General features: G+C 43.6%; 1 protein-coding gene across 15 annotated transcripts in view; it reads right to left on the bottom strand.

Moving 5' to 3' along the window:
- Nucleotides 1-11,817, bottom strand: part of adgrg6 (adhesion G protein-coupled receptor G6) — a 277,537-nt gene extending 265,720 nt beyond the window's left edge. For 11 of the 15 annotated variants that reach the window (XM_041180979.1, XM_041181012.1, XM_041181022.1 and 8 more), the window contains exons 1-3: nt 11,421-11,817; nt 11,199-11,288; nt 5,641-5,689 (exon numbers count right to left, since the gene is read on the bottom strand). The gene's annotated coding sequence lies outside the window, so the exon portion shown is untranslated. Of the gene's footprint in view, nt 1-5,640; nt 5,690-11,198; nt 11,321-11,420 lie in introns of all 15 variants that reach the window. The other 4 variants (XM_041180994.1, XM_041180984.1, XM_041180988.1 and 1 more) reach the window with 4 other exon arrangements.
- Nucleotides 11,818-20,267: the final 8,450 nt, after the last annotated feature.

Here is a 20,267-nt window from a genome sequence, read left to right as displayed (position 1 = left end):
TAAGTGAATGGCAGGGTAGGCTCAAGGGGCCAAATGGCCTACTCCAGCTCCTATTTCTTGTGTTCTTATATACCTTCGCTCCCTGAAACAGTCGTTTGGCCAATTACACGGAGAGGCCCAACACTGTTTTTGGACTCCGTGCTAAAATTGGATTAAAAATGAGTGATGTAGGCAATGGGCCTGATCCACTCAGACTCTTTGGCATCTGGTAGGAAAGAAAAACATTGCTGTGGATCAGAAGGAGGAGGATTGTTCCCCATGACTGTTAACTAACACTAATGAGGTTCAAGGCTCAATTTCAGGCCAGCTTTGGGCCCTCCCGGTTGGGGGTGTTCATGGCGCCCCCATTTCAGAACCAAAAATAGGCCTAGAAGATTTTACACCCTTCTTTCCCTCCTCTCCCCTCAGAAGGTCCACCAATGATCGTGATTTTCCAGATGCCATAAGCACAATGGACATTCAGTTCCCAGTCCAACTCACAAGGCAAAGACCCATTATTTTTGAATCCCCGTAAAGTCCATGCAAAAATAATCAGTCTAGCTCTCTTTAAATATATATACGTCTGGTAAGCACAGCAGCTGCAACAGTTTAAAATTAGGCAAATAGACTTTAAAAACTGACCCCTCAGGGGTATTTTTTAAGAAGGAACACATTAAAAAGGGAAAGAAAATAATTGCAAACATTGGAATTGAGCCAACTTAAGCTGGGAAATCCATAAAACAGGGTTACTTCACAAGCCTTATTCATGACAGGGAGGCCCTGGAAATGGAACACTCCTGCCTGATCTGCAAAACACCGCTACACCTAAAGGTTCTGTCTCACCTCAAAAGGCTGCTTCGTGGGGTCACGGAGTCATACAGCAGTGAAGAAGGAGGCCATTCAGTCCACATACCCAGCCTGTACCAGCTCTTTGAAAGAGCAATCTGACGAGTTCCAGTCCACCCTGTTCTTGCTCCAGGGCCAGGCAAGTTTCTCCTTTCCAAGTTTCTACCCAATTCCCTATTGAAAGTTCTTATTGAATCTGCTCCCAATGCCCTTTCAGGAAGATCACAGCAACTCGTTGTGTAGGAAAAAAAAATTCTCCTCATCTCCCCTCTGATTTTAAATTTGTGTCCTCTGCTTTCTGGCTCTCCAGCCGTGGAAACAGTTCCTCCCCATTCACTCTTATCAAACCCCCCCACCCCTTAATATTTTGAACACCTTGATTAAATCTCCACTTAATCTATGCTGACCTAAGGGGAACAATCTCAGCTTCTCCAGTCTCCAAATAAGCTGATCTCACTTGGAAAAGTAATCGGAAAAGTTCGCAGAGCGGTTTACAATCAGGCGAATTATTTTGGTTTCTTTGGGGAAAATGGTCAGAAAGCAAAATGCAAACCCTTAAGCGCTGGTGAATATCCAGAAATCCCATGGTCTTTTTTTTATTAATTCATGGGATGTGAGCGTTGCTGGCAAGGCCAGGGTTTATTGCCCATCCCTAATAAACTAGGGGAGAAGGTGGTGTAATGGTATAATCACTGGACTAATAAGCCAGCGATCCCAGTTAATGTGCTGGAGACACAGCCTCAAACCCCTTCAGAGGATTCAATTTAAAATCAATTAATTAAATAAAAATCTGAAATTGAAAGTTAGTCTCAGTAATGAATGAAACTATCATTGATTGTTGTTAAAAAACCTAGGGAAGGAAGTCTGCTGTCCTTAACTGGTCTGACCTACATGTGACTTCAGATCCAGTGCAATGTGGTTGAGTCTTAACTGCCCCTCTGAAATGGCCCTAGCAAGCCACTCAGTTCAAGGGCAATTAGGGATGGGCAACAAATGCTGTTCTTGCCAGCGACGCCCACATCAAATTAGTGGTGGTGAGCTGCCTTCTTCACCCACTGGAGTCAAAGGGTGTAGGTACACCCACAATGCTGTTTGGGAGTTCCAGGATTTTGACCCTCTGACATTGACAGAACAGTGATATATTTCCAAGTCAGGGTGTCGTTTGGCTTGGAGGTTTATTTGTTTGACCAGCCACCCCTCTGTCTTCCACTTCCCCACCTGGTTCCACATCTTCAGGTTCACGTCTGTCCCAGCCTGCCAAGCGTTTTCCCCGCTGCTCAAGATTGAGTCACCAATCCCCTTGAGACCGGCAGGTGCCAGGCTTCTGCCAACACTACTCGCTCAGGGACCGGTGTGACCTCTGAGGGAGCCAGATTGACCAAATCTCCAACTTCTCTCCACTCTGTTCACCTTGACATCTGGAGCAGAGATGGTGAGTTCACAGCTAAGTGCTGCTCAATACCAAAAAATACCACCAACCTTCAAGGTTTCTTCCCCACTGCTAAACCAACACCACCACCGCACCCCCCCCCCCCCCCAACCCCCCCAAGCCAGTTTTATTCCAATTTTGATGAGAAAAAAAAAGGAAAGAATTAACAATGCATTTACACAGCAACTTTCACATCCTCAGGTTGTCCCAACATGCTTTCCAGGCAACAACGTACTGAAGAACTGTCTTCACTATTGTAATACAGGAAATGAGGCACAGAAAGCTCCCACAAACAGCAATGTGGTAATCACCAGATAATTTGCTTCAATGATATTGGTTGAGGGATGGATTTTGGCTAGGGATACCTGGGCAGGGGGGTGGGGGAAACTGCCCTGCTCTTCAAAATAATGCCATAAGTTCACCTGACAGGAAAATGGGACATTGGTTTAACATCAGAATCAAAGACAAGACCACCAACAGTGCAGCACACCCTCACTACTGACATTGGAGTATCAGCCTAGACTATGTGATCAAGTCTTAGCAGGGACTATGTCCACTGAGTCACAACTGACATTTAAATTCACTGAGCAAAGGCACTGGGGTACATTCCCCAGAACTTGGTACCTCTACAAATTAGATAAGTGTAGATGGAGAGATCTCAGAGCTATTTGACCATAAAAAAGACATTGTAGCAAAATTCAACCCGATCATCAGTTGACATCCGCACAAACATACTTTTTAGCAGGGGTTGATTGAGAGCAATTGGTTCATTTTCCTCCCCACCCCAAGCTTAAGAAAAATTGATTGAATTTGGAGACTTGACCTGCTAACTCGAGACAGTCCAGGGAATCATACTTGGTACCGCCCTTGCTAGTGTGGGTCAGATCCTCAAAGGGCCAGTAGCCTTGGCAACTGAAGCACTGGGGTAAGTGCTGTTGAATTCCATGTTTTAAACAGAACACAGGATCGAAACATTTCTTCCACTGCCTCATGACGTAACAAGGTAACGGTAATATTGGTAATATTTTGGATGGTAGGGGAAAGGGTCACCCTTGTGTGGAGGGGAGGGGGTAGTCAGAAGCTGAATTAAAAAGAATATATATTATATATATATATATACACACACACACACACACACACACACACACACAAGATAGGTCGAATGGCCTCCTTCTGTGCTGTATCCATTCTATAATTACTGGAAATCAGAAATAAAAGTATAGAAGTTTGGAAACGCACTGGAGGGTCAGTCAGTACCTGTGCCCAACATCACCACCTAAGGGCAATTAGGGAATGGGCAAGGGATGCTTTGCTAGCCATGACTACATTCCCAAGAATGAATTAAAGCAAAAATCAGTGATGAGAACACACAGCTCTTTTTTTTAACAACAGAACAACTCTTCTGACAAAGGCACTCTACCTTCTCTTTTCTGATGGACTGTTATTGGTTTCCTGTGATGGTCTAAATGTGCGCGTTTATTTAAATTTGTAATACTGACTTGCGACTCGAGTTAATGTATCCCAGACTATAAGCTTCACTCTAAACCAGCCAGTTAAATTCCCCCGAGTCCCTACTCCCCCACTGCTCCCCCATCTGTGAGCTGTCAGGATTCTGCAGCGAACTGCAAAAGTCTTTAGAAACATCAGAATCAGACTTCAGGCACAAGCCTAGAGAAGCTCCATTGATAAAAAGGCACGGCACAAAGTCCAGGCATTAGATTCTCTCCGTGTATCTCCTGTCCTGCACACTTCCAATGCACTGCATTCCCATCTGCAGGAAGCCCCAGATGTGATTGTGGCTGTAAGAAAACACCCTTTTTTGTTCACACAGATTGAAAACAACCCGGCAAAGCCCCAGCCCCGTCACATTCACTCAGTCGAAGGGTTGTGACTGTGAAACCTCTCCAAGCTTACAGCAGCAGAACTTGCGAACAAACGCTGAACACATTTAGGGGAAAACGCAACTCTCCGTCTCTGGTAAAGAACATCACAGAATTGCGTTTAGCGTTCGTGTTTTTAAAATGTATTCATTCATGGGATTTGACATCGATTCACTGTGGGAGAGATTAGGGACAGGGGGCCAAAAGCTTGGTCAAAGAGGTAGGTTTTAAGCAGCGTCTTAAAGGAAGAGAGGAGGAGGAGAGGGCTTACAGTTCCAGGCATCACAAACAATAATTTCTCAACCACAGGTTTGTAGTTTTAACTGGCAATTGCCAGGCCAAACAGTGGTCTCACCCTGTAGGATCTGTTGCAGTGAAGGTGGCTGTGGGATAAATATTGGCCAGGATACTGGGCATAACTCCTCTGCTCTCCCTTCTTTAGGGGCCACAGTCCTCATGTCCAGAATCTGTTGCCAAATCTTTTATTGTATCTCTGTTTGCAAGCAAAGAAGGAAAATGCGAGGTAATGCTCCTTTGACATGCTTGTGCATAACATCAAGTAAGATGCTCAAAGTGACATTGTGTGTTCTTGTTTATTTCTGGCAAGATTATATATAATTATATAGAATTGTACAGCACAGAAACAGGCCATTCAATCTAACTGGTCAATGCCGGCATTTATGCTCCACATGAGTCTCCTCCTATTCTGGCACATGTCCTTCTTTTCCTATTCCCCTTATGTACATATCCAATTTCCCCTGAAATGCACCTGTGTTATTCATTCCATCTGAGAGCGAATTCCAAATTCTCACCACTCTCTGGATAAAGAAGTTTGTCCTGGACTCCTTTTGGATTCATCAGTGACTACGATATACTTAAGGGCTCTATTTTCAATCTCCCTCACAAATGAAGTCATCTTCTCTATCAACCTTTTACATAATCTTGAAGAGCACTATCAGATCACCCTTCAGCCTTTGCTTTGTGGAAGAAAGAGCTCCAGGCTGTTCAATCTTTCCTGAGGTGTCGCCCTTGTAATTGTCCAATGTCTCTGTATCCTTTACATAAGAGGGAGGTCAAAACTGAGCAGTTTGTTTGTAAAATCACAGCACTTCTTTTAATAAAACCTTTTTTTTAACGATTTTACTGAAAATGCTCAATGGGACATATTTTCTGGCATGGGCATGAAGGGCTGAATGGCCTCCTTTTGCAATGTCATCACTCCATGATTCCACAGTTCACAATGTCACAGCTCCCTAAGAGAATCTAGCTTCTTGGTGAAAGTCGCTTACGTTCCCTTCTCCAGCCCTGAAATAAACAATTCATAGAAAAACCTGCTCCTGGAATATGGTCCCAGTAACCTGGACTATCCCTTCATTTGCACTTATAATTCCAGTTATACAAAGTGACTATCCTGAGAGTGATATCTATTGAGCTGAGACCAGGACTCTGCAGACTATGACAACCTGTGGCTCATACCAGTTGTGGCTCAGTGGGTAGTGCTCTTACCTCTGGGCCAGAGGATTCTACGTTCAAATTCCACATCAAGACTCGAGTACTGTAATAAAAATATAATAATTTTCATAATATTATTGTGATTTATTGTAAAGGTAGGTTAATAGCTGGGGGTGGGGTTGGATTAGTTTCTCTGTGTGAGGTTGTGTGTGTGAGGTGTTTAATTGAATTGCAGACAGCTAGCCTGGAGCTTTTGAGTTATCAGAAGAGAAGCTAGGACTTGAAATGCTAAATATGTCAACGTGGCTGAAGTTTTAGAATGTGAGGTGTGAGGAACATTTGCATTTTTAGATAAATGAGAGTCATGAATTTCAAAGAGATGGTAAGGTGTTACACCTAGCCAACAGAGGCTAAGTCACACAGTGTGTTTATTTTTCCCAAAGATTACTGATAATATGCGTAGTATGAAAGACTTATATTATGGAAAAAGTAAAGTTGAAAAGGCAATGGAATTTACATTTAAAAAAATGGAGAAATCTGAATAAAGCAGCAGAGGTTATATGTAAGGAGAAGGAATTCAAAGATCTAACAAGTGAGAATAGCCTCCAGTTTCTATGCTCAAACTGCTGTCTACAGGAACCGAAGCTAAGAAAACTCATTGTGAATATCCCTATCCAGGGTTTTGTGCATTGCCTGGGTCTGTTGAAATCTATCTTGTTTTACTGCTGCTTTAACGGAGGTGTAACTGGAAGCTAGATTAATTGGGGGATTTAGGAGTTATTGTGGTATAATTTGTGGACCTATCATGTGCTTAAAATCATTTCAATTAATAAATGTTTAATTTAGTTTTGTAAAAAAAAAAACCTCTAAGACTCGATGGTCTTATTACCACTGAATTCAAGGCACACATCTCAAAATAAAAATACAAATTGCAAACAGTTGTGGAACTGTTTCAAGTTTCCCTCTAGAATTTGAACAGCTCAGTATTTACCATCCACTGTGCCATAATGAGTACAAATCCAGCCTAAGACTCCAGTGCAGCACTGAGAGAGTGCTGCACTGTCAGCAGTGCTGCTTTTCAGATGAGATGTTACCAAGGCCCTGTCTGCCCAATTAAATGGGTCTATAAGGACTATCTCAAAGGAAAGTAGGATAAGGTCTTGGCCAATATTTATTTATCCCTCAGCCAACATCCCAAACAGATTATCTGCTTATTTATTTATTTAATTGCTACTTGTCTGGTTTTGCTGAACATAAATCGGCTGCTGCATTTCCTCCATTTTAACATGTAGATAGTAAAGGTTAGTAATCCCCTCTTTCATTAGAGGGCTCCATGCAAATCATCCCAGAAGACTGAGTGGTCCACTTGGGCACTGCTGAGTATCAATATCACACCAAACTGGAACTTAGGAACAGGAGGAGGCCATTCAGCCCCTCAAGCCTGTTCCAACATTCAACTGGATGATGTTAATCAATATTTTAAACACCATTTGCTCACCTTGGTTCCCTAAATACCTAACAAAACTCTATTCATTTCAGTTTTGAAATTTTCAATTGACCCCTCAGCATCCACAACCCCTTAGGGGGAGAAAATTCCAGATTTCCATTATACTTGTTGTGAAGTGTTTCCTGGCATCACCCCTGATCAGCCTAGCTCAAACTTGAAGGTTACGCTCCCTTATTCTGGACTCTGTCCGCCAATGCAAATAGTTTCTCTCTATATATCCTGTCCATTAATCATCTGAAACACCTCAATTAGATCACTTCTTAATCTTCTAGGAATACAAGAAAATGCAACCTCTGCTCATAATTTAACCCTTGTAGCCAAGGCGTCCGAGGGCATTTCACAAGAGCATTATCAAACAAAATTTGACACCGGGCCACGTAAGGAGACACGAGGAAGCCTCATCAAAGGGGTCAATTGAGAATAGAGAGTTAGAGAGGTGAAGAGGTGTAGGAAGGGAATTCCAGAGTTTAGGGATTAGGCAGCTGAACAGCCACCAAACGTGAAGCGATTAAAATCGGAGATGAGCAATTAGCCAGGATTGTAGGAATGCGGAAATCGCAGAGGGTTGCAGGGCTGGAGGAGGTAACAGAGAAAGGGAGGGGCAAAGCACAGGATTCAAAAGGGAACAAACACGTATGAGGATTTTAAAATGGAGCTATTGCCAGGGGCTAAAGTAGCTCAGGCAACATGACGGAACAGATAAACAGGATATGGTGCAAGCTAGGTTAAAGGCAGAAAATCCTTGAAGGAGCTCAAGTTTGTGGAGGGTGGAACATGGGAGGTTGGATGGGACAGCATTGGAATAGTCAAGTCTAGAGGTAACAAAGACATGAATGAGGGCTTCAACAGCAGATGAGCTGAGGCAGGGCTGAAGTCGGGTTATGCTATAAAGGCCCTGGTATCACTCTGGCGAATCTGTGCTGCTCCCCCTCCAAGACCAACCAACCCTTCTTGAGGGGCGGTGCCCAAAACTGAACTGAAGTTATACTGCAGCAAACTCACAGAGCAGGAGGCAGATCATTGGATGGTACAAGCCCTCACATCCCAATGCCAGATCAAGACTTGAAGCCAAGTGTTTCCCTGTTACTTATCACACCTTTACACACCTGGAACCACCTTGTTACAACAAGTAACTGTAGTGGGACACAACATTTTGCAAAGGGAAAAACGTGAGCCCAACTTCTGGAGGTTAGAGAGAAAAAAAAAACACATTTCTATGCACGGAGGATGATTAGTGTGTGAAATTTTAGATGCAGAGTCCCAGAAATAGATTTAGAGGAGAATTACCTGGCTGGGAAAGGGGGATGTTGGAGAGTATCGGCATCACTCAGGAAGCTACCGGGACCCCCATGGGGAAAACACAGACACAGGCTCAATTTGCCTGTTTCTGTGCTGTCATACTAACAGCTCAATAATCCGTGTGTATAATGACCCATCCCTCTTAACACTGGACAATAGCCACTGTAATCGCACATTTCACGTTTATGGATGTGTATGTATAATAGACTATAGATCTAGGACTTTAATTATACAGTGCCTTTAACAACCTCAGGATAACCCAAAAATGCTTTGCTGCTAATTAACTACTTTTTGAAGTGTAGTCACTGTTGTAATATAGGAAACGCAGCAGACAAATTGTGAACAGCAAGCTCCCACAAACAGCAATGTGAAAATGATTTTTTTTTAAGTGGTGTTGGTTGAGGAATAAGTATTCACCAGGACAATTCCCCTGCTCTTCTTTGAAATAATGCTGTAAAATCTTTCACATCCACCTGAGAAAGCAGACGGAGCCTTGGCTTATCATTTCATTCGAAGGACAGCACCTCTGACAGTTCTGCATTTCTTCAGTAGTGCTCTGAAGTATCATCCTGGACTATCGTGGGCTTAAATCTCTGGAGTGGGTCTTGAACCCACAATCTTCTGACACAGGAACAAGAGAGCTACCAACTGAAACACAACTGGCTGTATTTTATACTATTTTCAAGATATTACAGGGAAGAGATAGGGTAGATAAAGAGAAAAGATTTCCACTGGTTGCGGAGTCTAGGACTAGGGGACATAGGCTAAAAATTAGATACAGACATTTCGGGAGTGAAATTAGGAAGCAGTTCTGTGCACAAAGGGTGGGAGAAGTTTGGAACTCTTTTCTGCAAATGCCAATTGATGCTGGGTAAAGAGTATAATTTAAAAATCTGCAATTGATAGATTTTTGTTAGCCAAAGGTATAACAAGATATGGGGCAATGGTGAGTATGTCAAGTTAGGTCACAGATCAGCCATAATCTCACTTTATGGTAAAACAGGCTTGAAGGGCTGAGTGCCTCTACCTGACCCTCCTTCCATGTGTGTGTGTGTGTTATATTAATGTGAGAATCCTTCTGTTTACAACTAAATGCATTTGTAATGATTTCCTGTGGTTTATGCAGGCAGTAAAATGATGAACAAGTTAAAACAAATGGGCTTACACCCTTACTCAAAGCACTGACAAAAGGAACAATTCTTGAAGCGCTCAAAGGAAATTGGAACTGCTCTGTTGTGCCAAATGCTGAAAGGCAAACCACCCAAGTGTTGAAAATGTACCATTTACCTGAGCAAATGGTGTTACGAATGTTTAAAGCTATTTAAAACGTAAAATTGGCATATATCAGGATTCCACCACCAATTCTGTAATAACAATATTTTCCTTTGTAAGGCAGTTAATAATTAGATTAGAAGCCCCCTCTTTGAAATGGTGCGTGGTGCGGGATGGACATAAACACAAGGTTCAGAAGGGGATCCATTCCCCTTCAATCTCTAACTTGTTTGCAACACACAAGGACAAATGGTTTTGTTCCTTCGGAAATAACAGGAATAAAGGCAGAAGGGACAATGTTAGACAACTCTTTACCTCACTGTAAAAGAGTTTGGGAACGGCAGAGAAAAGTCCTTTGTTGGACGCAAACAGGGTTTGGGGAAACTTTCAGGCTAAAGTCACCCTGCGCTGAGCTGAAAGTTGACGCAAGGGAGAGATTATTGGGGAAAGTGTAATATGCGCCAGGTTAAATCCAGAGTTACACAGCCTACTGACAGCGTTTGTATCAATACCCCCTTGTATTACAACTTGCAAAGCGACTATCCAACTCACCAGCTGTACTGGTGCAGAACAGATTCCTCCCTTCCTCACCCACCCATCCCAAGTCGCGAACAATTTTGCTTCCTTCCAAGGACACAGCACCTCCGACAGTTCAGCAATACCTGCTCCGAAGTGTCATCCTGGATAAAGCCACAACCTTTAGACTGAATCATAGCTGAGAGCTTTTGATACTCTTTATAAACTATCAAACAATGAGAGCCGAGAGAGAGAGAGAAACTATTCCTGCTGCTCGGTGGGTCTGGGACTAGGGGGCAGAGTCTGAAAATTAGAGCCAGGCTTTTGGGAGTGATACTAGGAAACGCTTCTACACACAGAGGATGACAGTTGTTAGGGACTGTCCTCCACAAGCAGCTGTTGACACTGGGTCAGTTGTTGATTTTAAAATCTGTTACTGGAAGCAGTGAATTTAGCGCAGGGTTTAAGTCGTAAAAATGACATCTGGTTTCATCTCTTCCCAATAAACTGGCTGCATTAAGCAATAATAACCCGCCACACACAACCTGCTTGGGTGGGTGGGAAAGCACACAGTCATGGATGAAATCTGCAACTATCGATTTCAACTCTCAGTGGGTGAGAAATTGCCTCCCCACGACCCCCCCCCCCCCCCAAATTCCCCCCACCCCAGGCTTTAGGGAGGTGAATTTAGTGATTTCTGGCAGCCAGTGGGAATCAAAGAAGGGGTAAGGGGTAAGGGGGTAGGGGGGGGGGGGGTGCAGTGTCACTGGCCGACCCGAGTTCACACCCCTTTGAGTGCGACTCTCGCCGGGAGCCCTGAATTGAACTGCCGGCCCCGCCGAAATTTCCGAACTCCTTTCCTAAGCAATTCCGCCACAAATACGGCTCAGAGGGAAACCCTGCCTTTGCGGGTATCCCCAAGACGCCTCGACATGACCCACAATGGCCTTTAAATTCTAAACGTCCCTCGCACTGAAGTTTAAAAACGACATCACGCTTGGGAACCTTGGCCTCTTACCCGGCTCTCTGGTGTTATCTTCAGGCTGGGGTGTTATGGAGCACCATTCTACCCAGGAAAGTTCCACCTCCCCAAACAAAGTCGTGACTTCTGTAGTTAAGACAGAGGGATTCAGGGAGTGACTGCACATTTTAACAGGAACAATTTGACAACATTGAAAACAGAGAGAGAGAGAGAGAAAAAAGAGCTTCCCCCCCCCCCAAAAAAAAATCTGAAACTCACCAACTTCTGGTTCCTTCTGCTAATTTCTTCCGATGTAATCAAACGCGCGCTCGCTTCGCCCAAAATTTAGACAGGCAGCCGGAGAGAGAAAGAGAGAGAGAGAGGGGGACACGGCGGGGGGGGGGGTTATTCGGAGCTGCGACTGGTCTACAAGGCGGTCTCGGAGACTGACTGCAGCCTTTCTGCTTTGTAGGTTCAAGTGAAGGTTCTCCCCAGGTCCACAATGGTTGTTATAAATGATTGTTAAGCCGCCGCAGGGAGCATTTCAAACACATCCCCGTCCCCCTTCACTCCGGTTGAGGTGCAGAGCTGAGCTGCTCAATGGGATGTTGAAGAGTCCCTTCGCCCCTGCCCCTCCCAATTACAACATCGGAGTGGCTTGTTCGCCAGGCACAGCTTGGCTGAGCAGCTCAGAAGTCAAACGCTTACAACCAAACTGACTTTTCAGAGTGAGTGAGTGAGTGAGTGTGTGTGTGTGTGAAGAGAGAGAGAGAGGAACTTTCTTTTGCAGAGTTGGGTGATGGGCGGGGGCTGGTTTGGTTTTGTAGATGTGGGTGGGTGGGTGAGAAATCCATTATTTTCTCCCTCAGTCCGAGCTGCATCATGAAAATTCGACCCCATTGCTGTTCTACCCTGCGCAGCTCACGTTAACTCTAATTACAAATTAACTCCAAAATTTGACAGCTCAGTTCATTTCCCCGCGCTCTGTTACTGGCTCCAACTGCTGATGATAGATTTTTTTTTAATAAAAGACTATACAGCTTGGAAATAACAATGATCTTGCGCATAACATTCTTACAAAAATGCTGTACCGAGAGGAATTTAAATGTGTTCATTTTCGTAAGGATTAAACCTCCATTAAGGTAGTGAAGGGAAGAATATGATGGGCCGGGGAGAATAACATTGAACTCAGTCAGTTCCAGCTACCTACAATCAGCATAGGAACAAGAGGAGGCCATTCAGCCCCTCAAACCTGTTTCCCCATTCTCGCAGCACCGAGATATACTCCTTCAAGTGAGAGGTTAGGCAGAGCCCTCCCTGTTATGGACTTCATGTGGGATAACAACAATGTAATGACTGAATATAAAAGCACAGGGTTCTCTTGGTGTCCTGCTCAACATTCCTCCCTCGTGCATCTCAGTGCTGGTTCTGGAATTTTTCTGATGTGCAAATCAGTTGCTGCATTCACCTACATAGGAGCAGGGAGTGAACTTCAAAGTGACGCATTCCTGTTGATGTTATTCCTTTCTGAGAGATGAAACGAGCACCAAGTCAAAGCAGGTAGTTTCTTCCATTGCAACAGATTGGAGTGAAAGAGATTGCAGATGCATGAGAGAATGATGAGGTGATGATGAGGACCAAACAGCATGCAAGCACCAAGTTTGAAAAGAGTAGGAAGGAAAGAGAGGAAAATGGCGATTGTTATGGACAGGAGTGGGTATAGTTTAAGCAGCCCTGATTTATTCTCTCACCACTTGGAAACAGAAAAGTGTTTTTGATTTTTGATTCCCCCTTTTTATATGTGGTGGTGTATTTTCCCACCCCCAGTTTTGGCATGATCCAATTCTCTCTGGATAACCCCACAGCAAACTCAAAAATTGGGTGAACTAAAAGGATTGATTTATTTATACACACACTCAAAATGCAGGAGGCTGGGGGTGGGGGCGGGGGTGGTTGTTGCTCCATAGTCCCTAGTACATTCATACAATAACATAGGGATAAGGTAAAGAAAGAGGTACAGGGCAAAGACCACAGACAAAATAAGGATTATTGCTTGATGTGAACAAGAGGAGGCCATTCAGTCCCTCCAACCTGTTTCGCCGTTCAATAGCTAACCAAACTCCATCTACCTGCCTTCGTCCTATATTCTTTAATACTTTTGATAATGATCTACCAATCACAGATTTTAAAATTGCACAACTGATCTAGTATCAATTGCCGCTTGTGGAAGCGAGTTCCAAACTTCTACCATCCTTTGTGTGTAGAAATATTTCCTAATTTCATTCCTGAAAGGCCTGATTCTAATTTTTAGACTCTGACCCACAATCCAAGGCTCCCCAGCCAGTGGAAACAATTTCTCTCTCTCTCTACCCTATCAGTTCCACTTAATATCTGGAAAATTTTAATCAAATCACCCCTTAACCGTCTAAATTCCAGGGAATACAATCCTTGTTTATGTAATCTCACCCTGTAATTTAACCCTAATCCTTGAAGCACAAGTAAACCTAGTAATTCTCCACTGCACTCCCACCAAGGCTTCCTAAGGCATGGGGCCCAGAACACACACTAACTCCAGGTCTCACCAGGGCTTTGTATAGCTGAAACATGATTTTTACCCCCTTGTATCCTAGTCCTCTGGATATAAAGGCCAACATAGTATTAGCTTTTTTGATTATTTTCTGGATCCGATGGTGGTCTATATACCAGGACTCTGAAGCCTATTTGGACCTCCACTGTTTCACTATTTAGAAAGTATCACGTTCTGTCCTTTCTAGGTCCAAAGTGGATGGCTTCACTTTTGTCTATATTGAGATCCATTTGCCACAGTTCTGCCAATTCACTCTATCTATCTTTGTAATTTTAAGTTTCTTTCTACACTGTTCACATTGTCACTGATCTTTCGCAAATTTGGACATGTGGCTTTCTGTCCTTTTATTTAAGTCATTAATATATATAGTGAGTAGTTTAAGTGGAAGATGAGGTGGTGCTACAGTGGCAATGTCATTGGGCTAGAATTACACAGACCCAGGCTAATACTCTGGGGATGTGGGTCCAAATCCCACCACGACAGCTGGTGGAATTTAAATTAAATTAATAAGTCTGGAATTTAAAGCTAATCTCAGTAATGGTCACCATGACAACTACCATCAATTGTTGTCAAAACCCATCTGGTTCACTAATGCCCCTTAGGGAAGGAAATCTGCTAATCTTACCTGGTCTGACCTACATGTGCCTCCAAACTTGGCAATGTGGTTGACTCTTAACTGGCCTCTGAAATGGCCTTGCAAAGCCACTCAGTTCAAGGGCAATTAGGGATGGGCAACAAATGCTGGCCTTGCCACCGATGCCCACTTCCCATGAAAGAATAAAGAAGAAGTCCTAATACAGGGCATCATTAGTCACACCCTGCCAGCGAGAGCACCTGCCCATTATTCCTGTACTCAGCCAATTTCCTCACCAGGGCAATAATCTGCCTTTAATTCAATGAGATTGAACTTTAGTCTCTAATGAGGGGCTTTATTAAATGTTATCCGCAAATCCATATAAATAACATTAATAGATATTCTCTTGTCCACTACTTTAGTCACCCCTACAAAAGATTCAATCAGATTTGTCAGGTGTGAGCTACCTTTACAAATGCATCTTGGCTCTCTCGGATTGGTTGACAAATTTCAAAGTGTTTTGTCGCTCTATCCTTAATTATAAACTCTAACAATTTCTGGACAATTAAGTCTCCGTGTAAACTCAACATCTCACATGATTTTGCTGGTTCCACAGTTTCAGTCACAGAAAAGGCCAACCCAGATCACTTCCCTGTATCCCCACCTGACCCTTCAGTTTATTTCCCAAACATTGGTGGAACAGCCACGGGATTCCAGTCTTGCTGATTAGTGAGCAGCCCGTCAGCTCCTGTTTAGTGTTGGCCGCTCACCCATAAAATTTAAAATGGCTTGACCATGAAGGTGGCTCAGGTAGTTGTGTGGGCTGTGGGCTCTCTCCATAATGAACATAGACTCAATAAACATTTTTTATGAGCAAAGATTGCTCTACTGTGTTTTTTCCTCTTTCTCGCTTCTTCCAGGCTTTGTAATTACTTTTAGAGTTAGGGTTTGGGTTAAAAAGGAAGGAGTCAGGGGCACGTTGACTCCAATGACCACTCTAATGGTGACATTGTGACAGCCAGTGGGAGGTGCACACAAGCAGCTTCCTATTTTCCATCTGCCCTACTTACACCACCCAATGGTCTCCCACTTCAGCAGGTGCTAAGACCAGGAACTCCATATTCTGGTGGAAATCCCACCTTCATTAGTTGTAGACTGATGCCATGATCCACTGTGCAATCACTGTCCCAGCTTTACGATTTGTTCTTTCATTTTAAAAGTGATTATCATCTCTTTTTTTGAGGTTAGTGTCAGAGGAAAAGAACAGCGTCTCAGTTTTGCCATGTCAGTATCACATGACAGATCTGAAAATATGTTTTGGTGTTGTTTTATTCCTTTCATAGCCAATATGACGGCCTCACAGATTCCAAAGAGCCAAACAAAAGCTGGACAGCAACATTGAAGTGTCAATAAAGTTTCATTAAAGCGATAGAGAGCCGTGAGGCCCTGCTTGCTCAGAAAACTCAGGTGACTCAACCACATGTTGCCAGGAACAGCAGATCGTTCTGGAACATTCTCTTCACCTGCTGAAAATCCCTGGCAAAACTACGGTTAAAGATATAACTGATGTGGTCAACTAGAGAACAATGTCCTCTCAGAGAGGGGAGACACAGGGGAAAGCAACCTGGTAAAGGGGATGGGCTATGTTACAACAGTGACAACACTTGACAGTAGTGAATTAGTGCTTTGGGTCATTCTGAAATGGTGAAAGGGTGTTACAGAAATGCAAGTTCTTCCTTTTCGGAGGGAACAAGAGACACTGAGACAGTCTGGATTTAAGGCAGTAAGCAGTTTGTAAATCATTAAATGGCAAATATTATGGTAGGCATTACTTCAGAGACAGGAGAGTAGGAACAGATTAGTTAGGAATTGTTGTGAAATACATATTAAGAGGGATGTTTGAGTCAGTGTGATACTGCACAGGGTAGCAGAGGCAAGAACATAGGAGATATTCCAAGTGTAGCTGGATGTTGATGGGGAAGGGCCCTGGTATAAGAACCTTTTCCTGTGTCATGCAACCACTCAACCCTCTGCTTTTAACCAAGCAAGGCATTTTACCTCAACTCAACAACTCTTTAGGAGATAATTATTTTTTACTGGATTTGCACACATAATCTAGGTTGACGAATTATGCGAGGACTTGTGGTGGGAGAGGGGGAAAACTAGGGACCATCAATATTAGGTAGTCACTAATAAATCCAATAGGGAATTCAGGAGAAACTTCTTTAGCCCAGAGAGTGATGGAAATTTGAAATTAGTTAGCACATGAAATTATTGAGGTGAATATTAAGGAGAAGCTGTATAAATACACGAGGGAGAAAGGAGTAGAAGGATTTGGCGATAAGGTAAGATGAAGAAGTGTGGGAGGAACATAAACACTGACATGGACTGGACCAGTTGGGCTAATTGGGCTGTTTGGGTGCTGTAAATTGTATTTAATGGCGCAGCACCGAGATATACTCCTTCAAGTGAAAGGTTGGATAGAGCCCTCCCTGTTATGGACTTCATGTGGGATAACAACAATGTAATGACTGAATATAAAGGCACAGGGTTCTCTTGGTGTCCTGCTCAACATTCCTCCCTCGCACATCTCAGTGCTGGTTCTGGAATTTTTCTGGTGTGCAAATCAGTTGCTGCATTCACCTACATAGGAGCAGGGAGTGTACTTCAAAGTGATGCATTCCTGTTGATGTTATTCCTTTCTGAGAGATGAAACGAGCACCAAGTCAAAGCAGGTAGTTTCTTCCATTGCAACAGATTGGAGTGAAAGAGATTGCAGATGCATGAGAGAATGATGAGGTGATGATGAGGACCAAACAGCATGCAAGCACCAAGTTTGAAAAGAGTAGAAAGGAAAGAGAGGAAAATGGCGATTGTTATGGACAGGAGTGGGTATAGTTTAAGCAGCCCTGATTTATTCTCTCACAACCTGGAAACAAAAAGGTGTTTTTGATTTTTGATTCCCCCTTTTTATATGTGGTGGTGTATTTTCCCAACCCCCAGTTTTGGCATGATCTAATTCTCTCTGGATAACCCCCACAGCAAACTCAAAAATTGGGTGAACTAAAAGGGTTGATTTATTTATACACACACTCAAAATGCAGGAGGCTGGGGGGGGGGGGTTGTTGCTCCACAGTCCCTAGTACATTCATACAATAACATAGGGATAAGGTAAAGAAAGAGGTACAGGGCAAAGACCACAGACAAAATAAGGATTATTGCTTGATGTGAATCCAGAGTCCAGAGTCAAAAGTCCAATGATCTATTCCTTCACAGAGGCAGGCTGAAGATGATGCTGGATAATCCACTTTTACAGTAGCGATGGCTTGCATGATGGGAGAGACACATAGAGATTAATTAGTTTGTAGGCGCTGGTACAGAAGTTCCAGTAAAAAACTGTACAGGTGGGGAGCTGGGGCCCTCTTTCTGTAGCTGCCTGCTAGATGGAAAATGGCACTCTGTCTTTTTTCAGCTCCGCAAGGCAACATTACAGGGTCGAGCAGCTTGGGGAGGGTGTCATGTGACATGACTCCCACTTCTCCACCCTGGTTGGACAAATGATATTCCTTGTCTGCATTCTTGAGATGGTTAATGCTTCAACCATTAATGAGTTCAAAAGGGGGTTTCAGGGTCCTTTGTCGTCACAGATACATCATCACCAATTGGCCAGGGCCTGGCCTTGGAAATGTAAATGCCCTTTGCACAACTCCTTGGGATTTTATCTCTGCAATCACAGGGGCATTATCAACACTTTAGAGATAATGTGGTTGCTACTGTTCGGAAAACCAGAAATTCCTTTTGTGTGAGTCATAGCCAGTCATGGCTTCAGTCAGTTTAATGCCTTTGTCCAGTTTTTAAAAAAATGTTATAGATTAGCCAGGATGAGATATATATAGAGTCATAGGATTATACAACACAGAAACAGGCTCTTTGGCCCATCATGTCTGTGCAGGCCATCAAGCACCTATCTATTCTAATTCCATTTTCCAGCACTTGGCCCATAGCACTGTATGCTATAGCATTTCAAGTGCTCACCTAAATGCTTCTTAAATGTTGTGAGGGTTCCTGCCTCTACCATTCCCTCAGGCAGTGTGTTCCAGGTTCCAACCACTCTGTGTGAAAAAAATTCCTCAAATCCCCTCTAAACCTCCTACCCCTTATGTTAAATCTATGCCCCCTGGCTAGTGTCACCTCTGCTTAGGGGAAATGTTTCTTCATATCTACCCTATCTATGCCGCTCATAATTTTATAAATCTCTATCAGGTCCTTCTCTGCTCTAAGGAAAACAGCCCCAGCCTACCCAGTCTCTCTTCATAGCTGAAATGCTCCTATCCAGGCAACATCCTGGTAAATCTCCTCTGCACCCTCTCCAGTGCAATCACATCCTTCCCATAATGCGGTGACCAGAACTGCATGCAGTAGTCCAGCTGTGGTCTAATTAACATTTTATACAGCTCCAACATAAACTCCCTGCCACAGCTAATAAAGGTAAGTATCCCATATGCCTTTTTAACCACCTTATCTACCTGTGCTGCTGCTTTCAGGGATCTATGGACATGTACACCAAGGTCCCTCTGATCCTCTGTACTTCCTAGGGCCCTACCATTCATTGTGTATTCCCTTGCCGTGTTAGTCCTCCCAAAATGCATCACCTCACACTTCTCAGGATGAAATTCCATTTTCCATTGCTCTGTCAATCTTACCAGCCCATCTATATTGTCCTGTAATGTAAGGCTTTCCTCCTCACTATTTACGACACCACCAATTTTCATGTCATCTGCAATCTTACTGATCATACCTCCTATATTCACATCTAAATCATTAATGTACACTATAAAAAGCAAGGGTCCCAGCACCGATCCCTGCGGTACAACATTTGTCACAGGCTTCCAATTGCAAAAACAATCTTCGACCATCACCCTCTGCCTCCTGCCACTAAGCCAATTTTGGACCCAATTCGCCAACTTGCCCTGGATCCCATGGGCTCTTAACCTCTTGGCCGTTCTCCCAGGCAGGGCCTTGTCAAAAGCCTTACTGAAGTCCATGTCGACTACATCAACTGCAGCACCTTCATCTACACAGCTAGTCACCTTCTCAAAACATTCAATCAAATTTGTTAGACATGATCTCTCCCTGACAAAGCCATGCTGACTATCCCTGATTAATCCTTGCCTTTCCAAGTGGGGATTAATCCTGTCCCTCAGAATTTTTTTGAATCGTTTCCTTACCACTGATGTTAGATTCACTGGCCTGTAATTACCTGATTTATCCCTACTACACTTCTTGAATAATGGTAGCACATTCGCTGTCCTCCAGCCCTCTGGCACCTCTCCTGTGGACGGAAAGGATTTGAAGATTAGCGTCAGAGCCCCTGCAATCTCCTCCTTTGCCTCACATAGCAGCATTTTATAAAAAAATATAGAGTGAGGTCTTAACCCCCTGGCGGAGATGTAGTGGCCATTTGGCACCAAGCCTTCAGAGTGTTTGAGGAAATAAAGACATGGGAACATGTTTATCTCTACAAATCTAAGGTTCTGAGAAAGATGAGTCAGAGATACTGAGAGGAGGGTGCAACCTGTACACGAGTCCAGTTTAAGTGGAACTCAGGAGAAAATGACGAAGGATTATTTGGCCACAGCATCATTGACAAAATTGAGAGTCAGAAAACAGGTTGTGATTAAGAGAAGCTGAGGGTTACTGGGCTTGCAGTAAAATATTGTAGATGTTGGTGTAATAAGTCAACCTTTGAAGCCTTGAAAAATCCCTCCAAAAATGCTCACATCTGTTATCCAAAAACAAGCCTACTTCTATGCCAAGTATCACAGTGAACCGTGGGCATGGGTGTGAAATGTCATCAGCATCTGGCGCAAAGAGTGGCAAATCTTAAGCTCCCATGCACCTTCGCAACACAGCCCGTATCGCCTGCTTGATCCTTGACATTGGAAGGTGGGAGCAGGAGTGGGCC

This window comes from Carcharodon carcharias, chromosome 2, assembly GCF_017639515.1.
Source record: "Carcharodon carcharias isolate sCarCar2 chromosome 2, sCarCar2.pri, whole genome shotgun sequence".
NCBI lineage: Eukaryota > Metazoa > Chordata > Chondrichthyes > Lamniformes > Lamnidae > Carcharodon > Carcharodon carcharias.
This window is presented reverse-complemented; position numbering and strand designations above follow the sequence as displayed.